This window comes from Hyperolius riggenbachi, chromosome 7 (assembly GCF_040937935.1).
Source record: "Hyperolius riggenbachi isolate aHypRig1 chromosome 7, aHypRig1.pri, whole genome shotgun sequence".
NCBI lineage: Eukaryota > Metazoa > Chordata > Amphibia > Anura > Hyperoliidae > Hyperolius > Hyperolius riggenbachi.
Window position 1 is genome coordinate 219,893,029 of NC_090652.1, and position 15,386 is coordinate 219,908,414.

Consider the following 15,386-nt stretch of genomic DNA (forward strand, 5'->3'; position numbering starts at 1 on the left):
CCGGTCCCCCTCCGCCAGCTAGTTATGTTTTTGCCGACATTGGGGTCGGCGGGCCGCATTGCGTACATTTTTACGCATTCCCGCTGGTGCTGGAACATTAACACATACGTTTTTACGCGTTACTGATTCAACACGTAACTTTTTACACGTAACTGTATGCAATGCGGCCTGCCGACCCCAAGTTCGGCAAAAACGAAACTAGCTAGCAGCGGGGGACTGGAGCATCAGTGAGTGACTACGAGGGCACAGGATGGCTGCATGGGGCTGGTAGAAGCCCTGGGTAAGTGAAACTCAATTTTTTTTTTGCCTGACAATTCCTTTAATTTAAATGGTTTAATAACTGGGACAAATAGGCAAATAAAATATGTGGGTTTTAATTATAGTAGCAGTAGTAGTAGTATTTTAAAGCTTATGGCTGAAACTAATAAATAATGAATTTGTTCCATTTTTTTTTTTTTTTAAGATTCCCGTTAAAATGCTTTTAGAATAAAACAGTTCTTAGCAAAATGTACCACCCAAAGAAAACCTTATTGGTGGCAGAAAAAACAAGATATAGATCTTTTCAATGTGATTAGTAGTGATAAAGTTATAGGCAAATGAATGAGGGGTGAAAATTGCTCGGATGCATAAGGTGAAAAAACACTAAAGGCTGAAGTGGTTAAATGAGAGGTTACTTACTCGAGTTTCTGAGTTCCACTGACCAGATCTCCTTTTAGTTGGGGGAACCTCTAGCTCCCTAATACTTGGGGGCACCTCTAGATACTTAATACTGAGGATTGTCCTGGCTACATAATACTGTAATAATGGGCACCTGTAGCTACCTATGACGAACAAGGAAAGTAAGGGAGAAGTGACGCCTGGGACAGTAAGCACACTTGCGGTGTTGTTTGAGGGGTGATTGTAAGTTCATGGAGGGCAATGTCTAGGGTGCCTATAGGCTCCTGTGAAGTAAATCTGGGCCTGATTCTCTGTAAACTAAATGCATTTTATGACAAGTTGTAAAAATATCACCTAGGAGAAAACGTTGGAGAAAAAGTGAATTGCATATGGGCCCTGGTCTCAATCAGTGACTGGCAGCAAACCTTCACAGTCCTTTTTGAGAATGTCTGTTAGAACTTCTAGAAGCACTATATTTTTATGTGCAGAAAAAGCAAGCTGAAGTCCTATTTGCAATCAGCCTTTGCAATGCATGGAACTGAACTGAAGGGAATGCTTTCTTCTCGACAAATTTGATTTTTAATTTTATGGTTAAAATTTTTTATGGTTAAAATGGCAGAGAAAGGTTGAAGATCTCCTTTTTACTTGTACCCACTGACATCCCACCTCTCAGTCCATTTGACAAATGACTCAGATACTAGAACTTCGGTGGAAATTATCACAGCAGCCCATTTATTAACATAAATGAAAACAATAAACACCAAAACAGTATCATCAAAAAGAGACAACATTTAAAACATACAGTACCTGAGAAAGGGAGGAGTCTTTCCATGGACAACATTCATACCACAGTCCCGAACCTTTGAATGATGAGATGATGTCTCAACAAACTCAGTTCAATACATTTTGTGTGCACCACCTGAATGATTGTAACATTTATTCTGCAACTCTACCACAACCTTTCGACCACCTTTTGTAATAGCAAATCCATGACAAACCCCTCTTCCAATGCCTAGCTAGTATGACTATACTATATCGTAATCACAAATCGCAATCGCTATTTTAACTATTTTCTCTACGCGATTGCAATTTCCGATTGAGCGATTTGCTTTTTAAGCGCTTTTGTGAGCGCTTGCGATTGCTGAGCGCTTGCTGAGTGCTTTTTCCCATTCACTTTCATTAAAATCGCAGTAAATAACAAGTAAAAATCACATAAAATACACAAAATACTTTTGTGACGCCAGGCGACGCCCAGTCATCCGAAACGCACAAAAATCACAGATCCAGCAGTCGTTTCTGATCACCACAATCGATCGCACATCTATTGCAGGGCTCAGAATGACAAACTGGTTTTAAGATAGACAGTTCTGGGAAAGGTAGTTAATTGCGTTTAACACATAGCTGTAACAAGCTGGTTCCCCGGCCCCCTGGAGAGCTAATGGTCCCTCTCAGGCGTCCGTCAAATAAGGGCGTTGGGAAAAAAGGGCGCCTGGTGTAAACCTTATCAGGAAATAACGTTTAACTAATCTCAAAACCTATTTAGACGATTATTTATAAAGTTTATTGAAATTAAATCATTATTTTATGTTTATCGGTTCTCATTTGGTGGAAACGCTATTTATCGATTGTTGTATTGTTAAATAGCTATTTTACAATTAAATTTTGTTAAAAAAGGCGACGGGAAAAAAGGGCGCGTGGATAAAACTTTATAATAAAATTTATTCTTGAAAAAATTAAATGTTAAAATCTAATTTACTTACATTTAATTATAACTTTAAAAGTATAAATGTTAGAAAATTTAATTACTATTTACTGTTCTTATGCACCGTTAAATACTTACATTAACGTTTATATGATCTTATAAATAAATCATATTTTAACGATTAGTCAAAACTCAAATAAACGCTGTTTAATGCTTTTTGAGGAAACATACATTAACGTTTAACAGATATAAACTAAAATAAGATTTTATGAATAAATCACTTTACAATAATTCAGGATAACTCAAATAAACGTAGTTTAATATTAAACGTTTAATCTATGATAAAGATTTACAAAATAGATATCTTACAACGTTTATAACTTTTAAACCCAATTTAATATTACAGATCGAACAAGTGTATTAATATGCATTGTAAATGGACTGATAAAAATTTATTTTATTTTATGCACTGCTGTAAACTTTTAAATTAAGGATACTTATCTTAACGTAATCACTTGTGAGTATATTGTCAGTACGCTCTATTTAAGAATTTTAGAATTGTCCTTATTTAAGAATTTAAATCATTAATACCGAATTCCAAAAATTGAAATGTACTCCTTAGGGTGGGCAATAATTATTCATTGTTTTTCATCCAATCTTACCAAATCTATGTAGTGAAAGGTGAAATGCACTGAATTAACTGAATAGATACTTCATGCAGTTACCTTATATTACATTGAAATAGCAAGATTGTATGAAAAAGATTGGATCTTTAGTGGCCAGCTTTAATTGTACTATTTCATACCTTGCACGGCTTATATATTCTCCCATGACTGCCGCTGTGCCTTTTCACTAGTGGATTAATTCTTCGGGTTAATCTTCTTGACGCCTCATTGCAGTTTGCTTGTCCTTAAAAGGGTGTAGGGGGGGTAATGTGATAATGATTGGAACTGACCGTGGGCTTCTCTTGGTAGCACGTCGAGGACTCCGGCCACGCCTCCAGTTCACTTCTGTAATTTCATACTTTCAAGTCTCTAAAGAACTTTGCCTGTGTATCCGGGTCCTCACTCTCGCTGATGTCACCAGGAGCGTACTGCGCATACACAGACCAAGCTGGACTTATGCCGTACGCTCCTGTTGACATTAGCAGGAGGGAGGACACGTCAATGCAAGAGCATTGGTTTTACCACTTTAAAGTCAGAAATTTCATAAGTGGACAAGAGTCGTGGACCGAGCATCCGTGAGTGGCTCCGCAGGCACAGGACGTCTGAGGGGGCACCATGGCAACACCCGGTTAAGTTCAACTCATTTTCCCCTGACCCCCTACAGTGTCCCTTTAATGTACGCATAGTTTGTTACCTTCATGTCTTGGTTTTCAGCCAACGGACGAAGAATTTGCTCATCGTGTATAACACTCCTGAATGTCATGAGGTGCTAATGGTGTGGCCTACTTTTCTGTTTTGTTAATGCTACTTGCTTATTTATTACTTATGAGTTGATATTAACAGTGGTCTGTGTTCTGTAAGGAAAACAGTAATAAAGATTGTAATACATGCCACTGACTACATTAGCTGATGACCCTTTTCATCTGAGTAAGGTATTCATTTTCTATAATGGAGCATCAGTGGGCTCTTGAATGCTGTTACAATTAGTGTTGAATTCTTAGATTACACAAGGTACTCGGTGTACTAGCCAGCGCACTTAAATATAAATGCATGTACATAGTATACTTATTCAATTTTTATGTATTTGTGTTGGTCCTGTACCACCAGCCCCTGCCATAAGTTTGTTGAACTGTACCTGGCTATCCTTCTCCATGCTCTATTTTTTTTGGAAGTAGTTTGAAAGCATTGTCAAGGTGTTTTGTGGCCTACCTGTGCTTATGCAACCACGGCCATGTGTGCACTTATTTGCGTACTCAACTGCATTAGCATACTGCAGTAGCACATTATGCTAATGAACATGTTATAGAGAAGAAGTAAACACGTGTACCTGTCATTTAAAGTGAACCTCTGGACTAAAAATCGACTCAGCAGCACTGAAAAGGCCTGGTGTTTCTTTAACAGTATCACAGCATCAGAACTTTGTTTCTCTTATCCAAGCCTCATTTTTAGCTGCACAGAAGAAAACTGCCCGGGCTTTTTTCCCCTGATGCTGTGCAAAGCATGATGGGATTTCTGATGTTGTAGCTCTCGTTCTGCTGTTTTGGTGCAAATTGTTTTTTTTTACATTTTGAATTTGACATTTGAAGCCTAGCGTGTGCAGCTGGGAGGGGTTATCAGGACACATGACAGTTGGAACTGTGTCTCCTGCTCCTTGTCACCTCCTTTCAACCAAAAAGATGGCTGCCCCCATGACAAAGATGGCAGCCCCCATGAATCACAAACATTTGCCTGTACTTTTAAAACAGTGTGGGTAAAAAATTATATTACCTATCTATTCTAATTAACATAACTAATGTAACTTAATGACAGTATGTTTGTTTCGGCTGAAGTTCCCCTTTAAGTAAAATTGTAAAATATTACTTACTGTAGAGTCCGTGCCGCTACAAAATTATTTGAATGTAGAAAAGTGATGCTTGGGCTGGTAGTAGTTCAAGATTTTTTTTATGTAGGCCCTATGGGTATCTATAATCTTAAAGGGAAACAGAATTAAGAGGTATACTTGGCCTGCCATAATAACTTCCTTTTCATCAATAAAAATTTCTTGGCTGGCCTTCTGATTCTCTCGCTCTAATAATAAGAGCCAGAGCACCTGAACAAGCATTCATCAGATCAGGTGTTTTTGACATTATTGTCAGATCTGACAAGACTAGCTGCATGCTTTTTTCCGGTGTTCTTCATAAAATATTGCAGAGATATAGAGCAGCAGGGCTGGCAGGCGACTGATATTGATTATAATGAAAAAAATATGGCAGCCTCCATATAGTAGTTCTTACTACAGTTACCCTTTAGCATATAGTGTAAAAGTAGTACACACAGTTGACCTTTAACATGTAGTGTTAAAGGTGAACACGTTTCAATTTGAAGATGAATTTTTTTAACAATAGTTATTTCTCAACGCTTACTTATGTTTTCTCTAACTCCTGTAAGAAATTGTCCACACATTTTTCTTTTCAAATAAAACTTTAATTGAACTGTAATATAAAACTTTTTTCTATTGAAATATACATCATACATAAACATTAAAACAGATGTAATAAAACATGTTTTTACTTATTACATACTTACAACAATAGCATTTGCAAGGAGTGATCACAACTTACAAAAAATTTCAAAAATTTTGCTTTCTCCATTCCCTTGTTGCCGAAGATATACATGTATATCTTAGTTTTCTGTCCGCAAGCATGTTGGTCTCCATGCAAGTGGTAGAGCTGCATTACTCATTAAAGTGAACCTTGAAGAATACCACAACATACATTTGACATTATGAGAAAAACATGTGTATGTACAGTGCCTAGCACACATATAAGTTTGCTGTGTTCATGTTATTTCTTTCCCTCCCTGCTTGAAAGAGTTAAATATCAGGTATGTAGGTTGCTGACTTGGTCTTGACTCAGACAGGACGTGACTACAGTGTGATCCTCATTCATAATTAATTTCAACTATAAAACACTTTACTAGAATACAATGGCTCCTGAGAGCAAGACCGATGTGAAAATAGGCAAATTTCTTATCAGTGAGGGTCACACTGTACTCACTTCCTGTCTGAGTCAGGACTGAGTCAGCCACTTACATACCTGATATTCTACTGTTTGAGGCAGGCAGGGAGGGAAAGAAATAAGAGGAACACAGTGTAGTTGTATGGTCGAATAAGCAGTTGTATGTGTGCTAGGTACTGTGCATACAGATGTTTATTTTATTATGTCACATTTCTGTTGAGGTATCCTTGAAGGCCGAAAAGAAATGAGTGAAACTCACCTGGGGTTTGCAAAGAGACACAGAAGCGAGACAAAATCTCGCTTCAGCTCTTATATATCGCAGGGGCACGTGTGCCCCAGCTAAAACCCCGCTATCCCGCCGCTAAACGGTGGTCCCTGACCCCCCAAACCAACCCCCGCCAAATGTACGACCAACTTGGTCGTTGATTTGGTTCTTTCCTGGAGGCAGGGGCTAACGGCTGCAGCCCTGCCTCCATGCGCATATATCAGACGTGCATCGCCGCCTCTCCCCAGGCCCTCTCAGTGAATGAAGAATGAGAGGGGCGTGGGAGAGGCAGAGGTACGCCTCTGACTGATGCGCACGGGGCAGGTCTGTAGTGGTTAGCCCTGCCCCAACCAGGAAGCGCTCACCCGCATAACGGAAGGATTTTTGTGGGGTAAGGGACCAACATTAAGACGGGGGATAGCGGAGTTTTAGCAGGGGCACGCATGCCCCTGCTGTATATGAGGTCTGAAGCGAGATGTAATCTCGCTTCATACTCTCTTTAAGAGCCCCGAGCATCTGAAGGGTGTTCTTGAAGTCACTACATGTCCCCCATTCTCCTGCGGCGGACACTTCTTGATCTTTTATGTGAGATTTTGGCTAAGAGTTGGGGCAGGCAGCGCTTTGTGAATTTAACATTATGTTTTTGATTAATAATTCCTTTACAGCATCATTATCTTTAACAATAACTAAAAGAACACTATGTGCAAACAAACATAGGTAAACAACAACAATGTAAAATTTGGTGTACATTACTTTCCGCCTATGCTGATCTCACTTTCATTCATAAACGAATTTATTGGACAACGTCCATTTTTGGTTACTTGACTATGTGTTAAGTTTAAGCTATTCACCACATACTATTTCAACTAGATGCTAGGTGTGTTTCCTATTCTGGACAGACTCCTTTTCTGTCCAATATTTTGGCGATTAGTATATTAAAAATTTGTTTTGTCGGATATCGACAATTGACTGTAAGTGACAGTAACATAAGATAAAAGAAATTGTATGGCACCGCAGCTCGGCCGGTGCATATTCCTCAATTGTAATCTTTTCTCAGGCCTTGCTCTTAAAGATAACCGGAGGTGGGTTTGAAATATATTATCTGCATACCAAGGCTGGATCTGCCTATACAGCCCAGCCTCTATTGCTATCCCAAACCCCCCTAAGGTCCCCCTGCACTCTGTAATCCCTCATACATCACAGCCAAGCTGCTGACAAACAGCTTGTCAAATCCGGCTGTGTTTATCTCTATAGTGTCAGTCTGCTGCTCTCCCCGCCTCCTGCAGAATTCCAGTCCCTGCCTGCATCCCTTCCCTCCCTGCTGATTGGAGGGAAGTGACGTGGGCAGGGACTGGAGGTATGCAGGAGGCGGAGGAGCAGCTGAGATTGACACTACAGCTGTAAACACAGCCTCACACCACGGCTCAGATTTATGAGGGTTTGCAGAGTGCAGGGTGACCTTAGGGGGGTTTGGGATAGCAACAGAGCCTGGGTCGTATAGGAAGATCCAGCCTCTGTATGTAGATAACATTATTTAAACACACCTCGTGTTCTCTTCAGATAGTTTGTGGTGAAACTGAGTGCGAGTGACATGTTATTGTTCGTTGAAAGCTCATGTCACTCATCGCCACACTGGATGCTTCTTCTCATCAGAGAGACCGCCGTGGCAGTGAGGTGCAAGCGCAATTGAACCATGATTGCACATTACTGTCACGCTGTAGGCAACAATGACACAATGTATTAGTCGAGGTGAAGACTGGAAAAAAATTAACTTCAAAGGAACATGAGACTCATGGTCACTGTCGCCCACAGCCATTTCTGACTTGGCCCGTGGAGAAAAGCAACAATGGGCTCAATTCAATAAGCATTGAAGACTAGTCGTCAGAATTTTTTTTAGTGTACTGGTGGTTTTACCGGTGGTGTTGTCTAATTTTCTACACCTGTTTGTAGATGCGGTGTAACATTTAGTAATTACACAATTCACACAGTCAAACAATGACTATCCACACCCACTTTTTCTGACACAAATTAGAGGAGTGGATTTTTGTCTGTAAATTAATTCAATTTGCTATTGTACATGTGACAATGGAAGTATTTGAATTAATTATGCATGAGTTGATTGTACCCAGAGTGGAGGTCATCAGAGGAGAAGGATGTCACTTATAGTTACTAGCTTGTGAAATCCATCTTTTGACATTTTCCCCTGCTTTACCCCCCTAATTAACAAATGTTTTAGACTAGGTCAAAAAACAGGAGTAATACATTTGGTAATACCAAACTCCCCTTTGATGAAACAGACAAAACAGTCAGTAAATTAAAAACCAATCCGTACACAAGTTTGATATGCTTCATGAATTGAGGCCAATGAATTTGTTGGACCTCCCCACCTACGTTGTGCTTCATAAAGTACTTGCTTTCTTCGTAATTTTTATTCACTTACTGCTATGAGAGCCTTAACAACTAAATTTCAATTGAACACTACCATGCATCAACTCAATAACTGAACACACTAACACAACGTACAAATGTAGTGTTGATTCACTCTCAACCCACTAAAATTTAAATATAACATTATCCCAAAAAAACATTTTTTTTACCTTTGTCAGTACTCTGATTGTACCACAGTGTTTCCTCTCTGTATGTTTTTTGCCAAAAAACCTGGCGTGTATGTCCATTGTATGTGCTTGTTGATATTAAAGAAGGACTGGAGGGGAGGTCGTGGCAAAATGAGTTTCACTTAGCCTGTGCTTGTAATATCCCCCACAAGACATCCTGTTCCTACGGAGCCATTCACCTATGCTCCAGCCACTTATGCACCGGCACCACCTCTTGTCCACGCATGTAATTTCAGACTTTAAAGTAATAAAACCACTGCGCTTGCGTTGCCGAGTCCTATGTACTGCTAATGTCACCAGGAGCGTACGGCGCAGGCACAGACCATACAGGGCCTGCACAGTATGCTCCTGTTGACATCATCAAGACTGAGGTCACGGTGGAATGTATGATTACGCTGCCTAAAATCTGCCCTCCATGGCATACGTGTGCAGACATTACTACCTCAGTAAGTCCAGGGAAGGGCAGCATAATCAGACATAGGAAACCTCAGACTCGTTGCTTCTGCTGAGCTGCCGTCCAATGGTATTTAATACACAGCACTTCCGTGCTGTAAATGTGGGCTATTGCACAGGCCGGCTGCAGGGTGTATTTTTATGCACTGATGGTGGCCGATAGTTGGAGGAGATTACAGGACAGATCGGTAGGTTAATGTGCAGGGCAGACAGCAGTCAGAAGTGCTACATTATCCTAACAGCCATCTTACGTCTACCTGCTGTTCCGTCTCTAAATTTTTACATTAAATGCACTTCTTTACTTCTGACTGCTGGCTGCCCTGCAAAGTCAACGAATGTCCTGTCCTGTCAGTAATCTCATACAATCATCCACCTTCAGTGCAGTACACTTGACCCTGCAGCCAGTGTAATAAACCCTGCAGGAAGATCAATACAGGAAGCACTATGCAGCCTGTGTTTTCTTTATCTGAAAACCTATTTATCTTGCGCATGTGTTATGAATTGTCACATGATCCAGTGTGATTCTACATGATGTTGATATTGAGCATGTGAATCAGCGTAATCGTTAGGGCTGCGTAATCAGTCACTACACCGGCCACACATGCGCAATTGTTCTCCAACTTCAAAGTCTATAATTCGATAAGTTAACCTGTAGCGGTGATGGAGCATCGGTGAGTGGATGCGCGGGAACAGGATGTCTGCGGTGGAAAATTACAAGCCCATGGTAAGTTGAAATCATTTTGCCTAAACCACCCAAGAGGACTCCCTTAACATGCCCACTTTGCTTGGTAACAGTGGTCCATGATTTTCAAGCAAAACAATGGAATGATGTAATGTATTAATTGTGATATCAATGTTCAAATCAAGTACTACAAATATTTTTGTGACGGTGCACCTTGATGTGACATAGAGAGAAAGTAATGTCATGTATTCTAACATACAGATCATTGAGAACATCACAAAAAAAGTAGACCTAACATGCTTTAAGTTTCTCAATGGAATGCACAGCCTTTTTTTTGGGCTGATAGCCGATAAAAGGCCTGAGTGAGCATTTGGTGTACTTTGGTTGTAATGAATCCTGAGCTAAGCTAGCAGGCAGCAGGCTTTAACTTGAAAATATAGAGTGAATGCGAAGTTGCTTAGTTTTTCATGGCTTATTACAATCAATCTTTCCAGTGAATTTCCTAATTCAACACAAAGGCTAAGTTGTATTTTTCACTACTTTTGACACTGATATTTATTTTAAAGAGTTAGTATCAGGCTGAAAAAGACAATGTAAGTCTCTATTCTTCTCTGTTAAACAGTTTTGATGGAAGACAAAAATGCATTTTTCCATACAAAAAGCTGTGTGATTTTGCTTTTATTTTAAAAACAATGCTCTGTTCACACAGTACACAGTATGTCAAGAAGTACGGAAGGCCGACAACTTGAATTTTTTTTTTTTCAGTGCCCTCAGAAGCCTACGAAGGAAGCCAGTGAGGATTAAGAAATAAATAAAAATCTTCCTTTTGTCTGTCGGCCTTTCTTAATGCTTATCATAGTGTTTAAACACACTATTTCTTTTCTGCTATAAGCAACATCATACAGCTTCTTAAAAGCAAAACTACCTTCTTGCCTTCCTTCCACACTGTTCAACAAAGGAAAATAGAGATTTACATTACCTACTACAGCCTGATTGTTTCTCTTTAAAAATCTAAGTGTTGTTTGTGTCTGGTTCCTTAACAATGTTTTCCATTACAAAAGGTCCACTATGCTGTGAAAAAAAGACCAATTTGTGATATTTGAAAACATAAAAAAATAAAAAAAAAATGTGAAAAGCTACCCAAAAAACATTGTTGGTACATTGAACAACACATTACTAATTACCTATGTTGAGGTTGTTTAAAGAGAACCCGAGGTGTGTTTAAAGAATGTTATCTGCATACAGAGGCTGGATCGGCCTATACAGCCCAGCCTCTGTTGCTATCCCAAAACCCACTAAGGTCCCCCTGCACTCTGCAATCCCTCATAAATCACAGCCGTGCTGTGAGGCTGTGTTTACATCTGTAGTGTCAGTCTCAGCTGCTTCCCCGCCTCCTGCATAGCTCTGGTCCCTGCCCCCGTCCCTTCCCTCCAATCAGCAGGGAGGGAAGGGATGCAGGCGGGGACTGGAGTTCTGCAGGAGGCGGGGAGAGCAGCAGACTGACACTATAGAGATAAACACAGCCAGCTCTGACAAGCTGTTTGTCAGCAGCGTGGCTGTGATTTATGAGGGATTGCAGAGTGCAGGGGGACCTTAGGGGGGTTTGGGATAGCAACACAGTCTGGGCTGTATAGGCAGATCTAGCCTCTGTATGCAGATAATATTCTTCAAACCCACCTCGGGTTCTCTTTAAAGAGAACCCGAGGTGGGTTTTAAGAATGTTATCTGCATACAGATGCTGGATCTGCCTATACAGCCCAGACTTTGTTGCTATCCCAAAGCCCTGTAAGTTCCCTCTGCACTCTGCAATCCCTCATAAATCACAGCCACGCTGCTGACAAACAGCTTGTCAGAGCTGGCTGTGTTTATCTCTATAGTGTCAGCCTGCTGCTCTACCCCCCCCCCCCCCCCATCCTGCATCACTCCAGTCCCGGCCTGCATCCCTTCCCTCCCTGCTGATTGGAGGGAATGGACGGGGGCAGGGACCGAGACCGGAGGGAAGGGCGGTGGAGCAGCTGAGACTGACACTAGTGATGTAAACACAGCCTCACACCACGGCTGTGATTTATGAGGGATTGCATAGTGCAAGGGGACTGTAGTGCGGTTTTGAGTAGGAACATAGGCTGGGCTGTATAGGCAGATCCAGCCTCTTTATGCAGATAACATTCTTTAAACCCTCCTTGTTTTCTCCATAAAGTTCCTCCAGAACTTATTGGATGTATATGACTTATTTGAGTAGGCCATGTAAGTATTGGTGTATTGTAGGCAACGAGTGAAGTCATGGAAAATGACAGAGCCGTTCCAAGTATCAAAAGAATGGATACGTTAACCTTTACTTTTACAAATTAAATCTTTGAACAGTTGTGAAGATCAACTTGCATTAAAACAAAATAAGTGACTGTTATTCACACTATGGTAAGATTGAGTAATCAAAAATGATTACTCACTGTCAAATTACTTCAACCAACTGTAAGCGAAATCATCTTCGGAGTGAATAAAAGTTTCCATCAATGTGCATACTTTGATTATGTTACCTTATTTAGCAATCTATTTAGAACATTGTACCACAAAAATATTTTTCAAGTGAACAGTAACGTGAGATGTAAGCATGTGAAACCTTACACTTATGGATACACAGTGATGGGGTGGGGGGAAAAAGATTAGAAGCTTCCCGATGCTTGTAATGGTTCATACACAAAGACACTTGTTTACCGCAGCCACTCACCGATGCTCGGGCTAAGCGTCGGCTTCAAGGGAAACAAAGAGGAAATTGAAATTATTTTATACATACATGGATCTTAACGCAGCTCAAAAAACACTAATCGCTCCCACAACGCGTTCCTACGCTTCCTCCTTTTGACTGGTGCGTGTCACATCCTTAAAGGGTAGGGTACATATTACGCCAGTGAAGTGCGCTCTGTGTGCATGTACAGCAGCCGCTGGAGAGGTAAGCATAGAGCAGACTTCAGACTTGACAATCGCCAGGGAAGGACGTGACCCACAATACAAAACGGAGTAAACTGAGGACCCCGTCGTGGGAGATATTAGTCTTTATGTAGCTGCTGGAAGACCAAGGTATGTATAAAGAACTTTACCGTTTTCCTCTCTAGTTCCATGTAATTTAGGAAAATTAAGACTTTAAAGTATAAAATCCATGGGCCCTTCTTCCATCTCCTGAATCATGCTGATGTCACTAGTAGCCTACTACGGACACACATAACACTGTGTGCCTGCGTAGTACTCTAGAGCTAACATGAGCGCAAGGAATGGCACGGCAATGCATGTATAGATTTTATTAAACTTTAAAGTCTCACATGCCTTTTTACTAAACTGGAGGCCAAGCCAGGAGCATGGTTCATTACCTGTACGGTCATTGGATGCCCGCGAGGGACCATTACAAGCACAGCTAACCTTACCAAAAAAAAAATGGGTGTACATTGTGTTTAGACATAGCGAAAGAGCATGGTTTTTTGGGGGGATTTATGAAAAAGAACTTCTTATTTTGTTATGGGCATATGTTAATTTTTTTGGCAATGGGGAAAAAAATAGTATTACTGTTGAAGTACTATTCTGTAGGTCTAATCCTCGAAATCGGAACTATCTGCCTGTCTGTAATTGTTTTTGTGTTTTCTACGTTTGTTTTTTTGTTTCATTTCCTTCAGCATTCCCTTTTGGTTATCCAACATTTGTTTCTGTCCCTCAGCTATGGTAGCCAGTAACTGTAGAGTTGTTTGTTGTACCTCTAGTAATTTGCATGTCATATCAAACTCCCTGTTGTGAGCAGGCACTATTTGCATACTACCACTGCAAGGTGTAGTAGTTAGTTGTGCATGTTTGTTATATGGTTGAACGGCTTGACAATCAGATTTGGCTTGACTTTTTCTACCCGATGGTACCTGTGACTTTTGTTTGCCTGCTCTGCCAATTACTCTGTCTTCACTAATACTACTATTTTGTGAATCAGAGTGTACATTACCACAACCACTATCACTTCCAGCATCTACTGCATCATTAACTTCAAAATCTACCGATGGTCTGCAACTTGGACGACTGACATTCGTAAGCACGTTATCAGTGGATTTTTCTTTACCTACACTTCGTTGACTTGATTGCTGCCTATTGTTTACACTGTGTGCACAATCATTATCATAAGTAACCAAACTATCACTGATGTTGGTAACATTTGTGGTAGTAGATTTTTTGTTAGAAACTTTAACTGTATTTTGTCCTGCATTTCCGTCTGTTTGCCTTGTTTGTTGCGTATCAGAGACTTTTGTCACGTTAAGTACCTCACAATGTTCATGGTTTTTTCCGTGTCCACGCTTCTCTGACTTTCTGCCATTTTCAGCCATGTTGTTTCCAACAATACTTTTATCTGCAGGTGCATTGCAAGATTTAGCTTTCTGTTGCCTGATAGGGTGATTATTTACCTTCGGTCCAGGTAAGTTCCTTGTGTCTTGATCGCTTTCTGACTGATCTTCAGGTTGGTCAGGCTGATTTGCAGTGTTTGACGAAGCATTGCTTGAGTAGTCTGTTGGATTTGAGGTTTTCCTTTTTCTGTACGGTTTTGTAACTGGTTGAGAAATAGAACATGGAGTTAATGTTGTTTGATATGCATACAACCTTCGCATACAACAATTACAACTACAAAAAAGTGTACTTCAAAGTAATTAAAGATACAAAAAACATTAATATATTAAGATGCATCGAAGTGGCTGTTAATAGTTGAAAAACAAAACCACAATGCTGAAATAGTCCTGCAAACACTGTTCTCTTAATATACATACCCATCTCATCAATTACATCGCTTTTTTCTAAAAAAATTTAAATTTTCATACCTCACAACCTCCAATGGTCTTTATAAAAGCAATATAATAACAGGGCTAATACAACAATGGTAAAATACTGTTCGATTACTCTTACTACTTTTCACAATGTCCATGATATTTGCTTTTTCAGCATATGGGCTTATAAAAAAAGACTATGACATATGCCGGATGAATTTTTAAGGTGAGCTGTTGTGAAGGTGACCTTGATGCCTATTCTGAACCATGTTTGTAAAGCAGAGTGATGAAATTAAAACTTATTTAAGAAGTAATAAAGAGTCTAGCATATATATATATATATACATGTAAGCAATGCTACTTCACTTGCACAGCTTGTGATCATCTACCTTTAAAAACATTACTACTAACCATTGAATGACTAAGCCGGATTTTTTTGTAGATTACAACAATAATGTACACTTAAAACCACCAAATGGATAACACTGTCATACATGAAAAAATTTAGGACCACGTAAGACACATTCGGGGCGGCAAAGTGGCAGCCTTACAGACCACCAAAGGCGC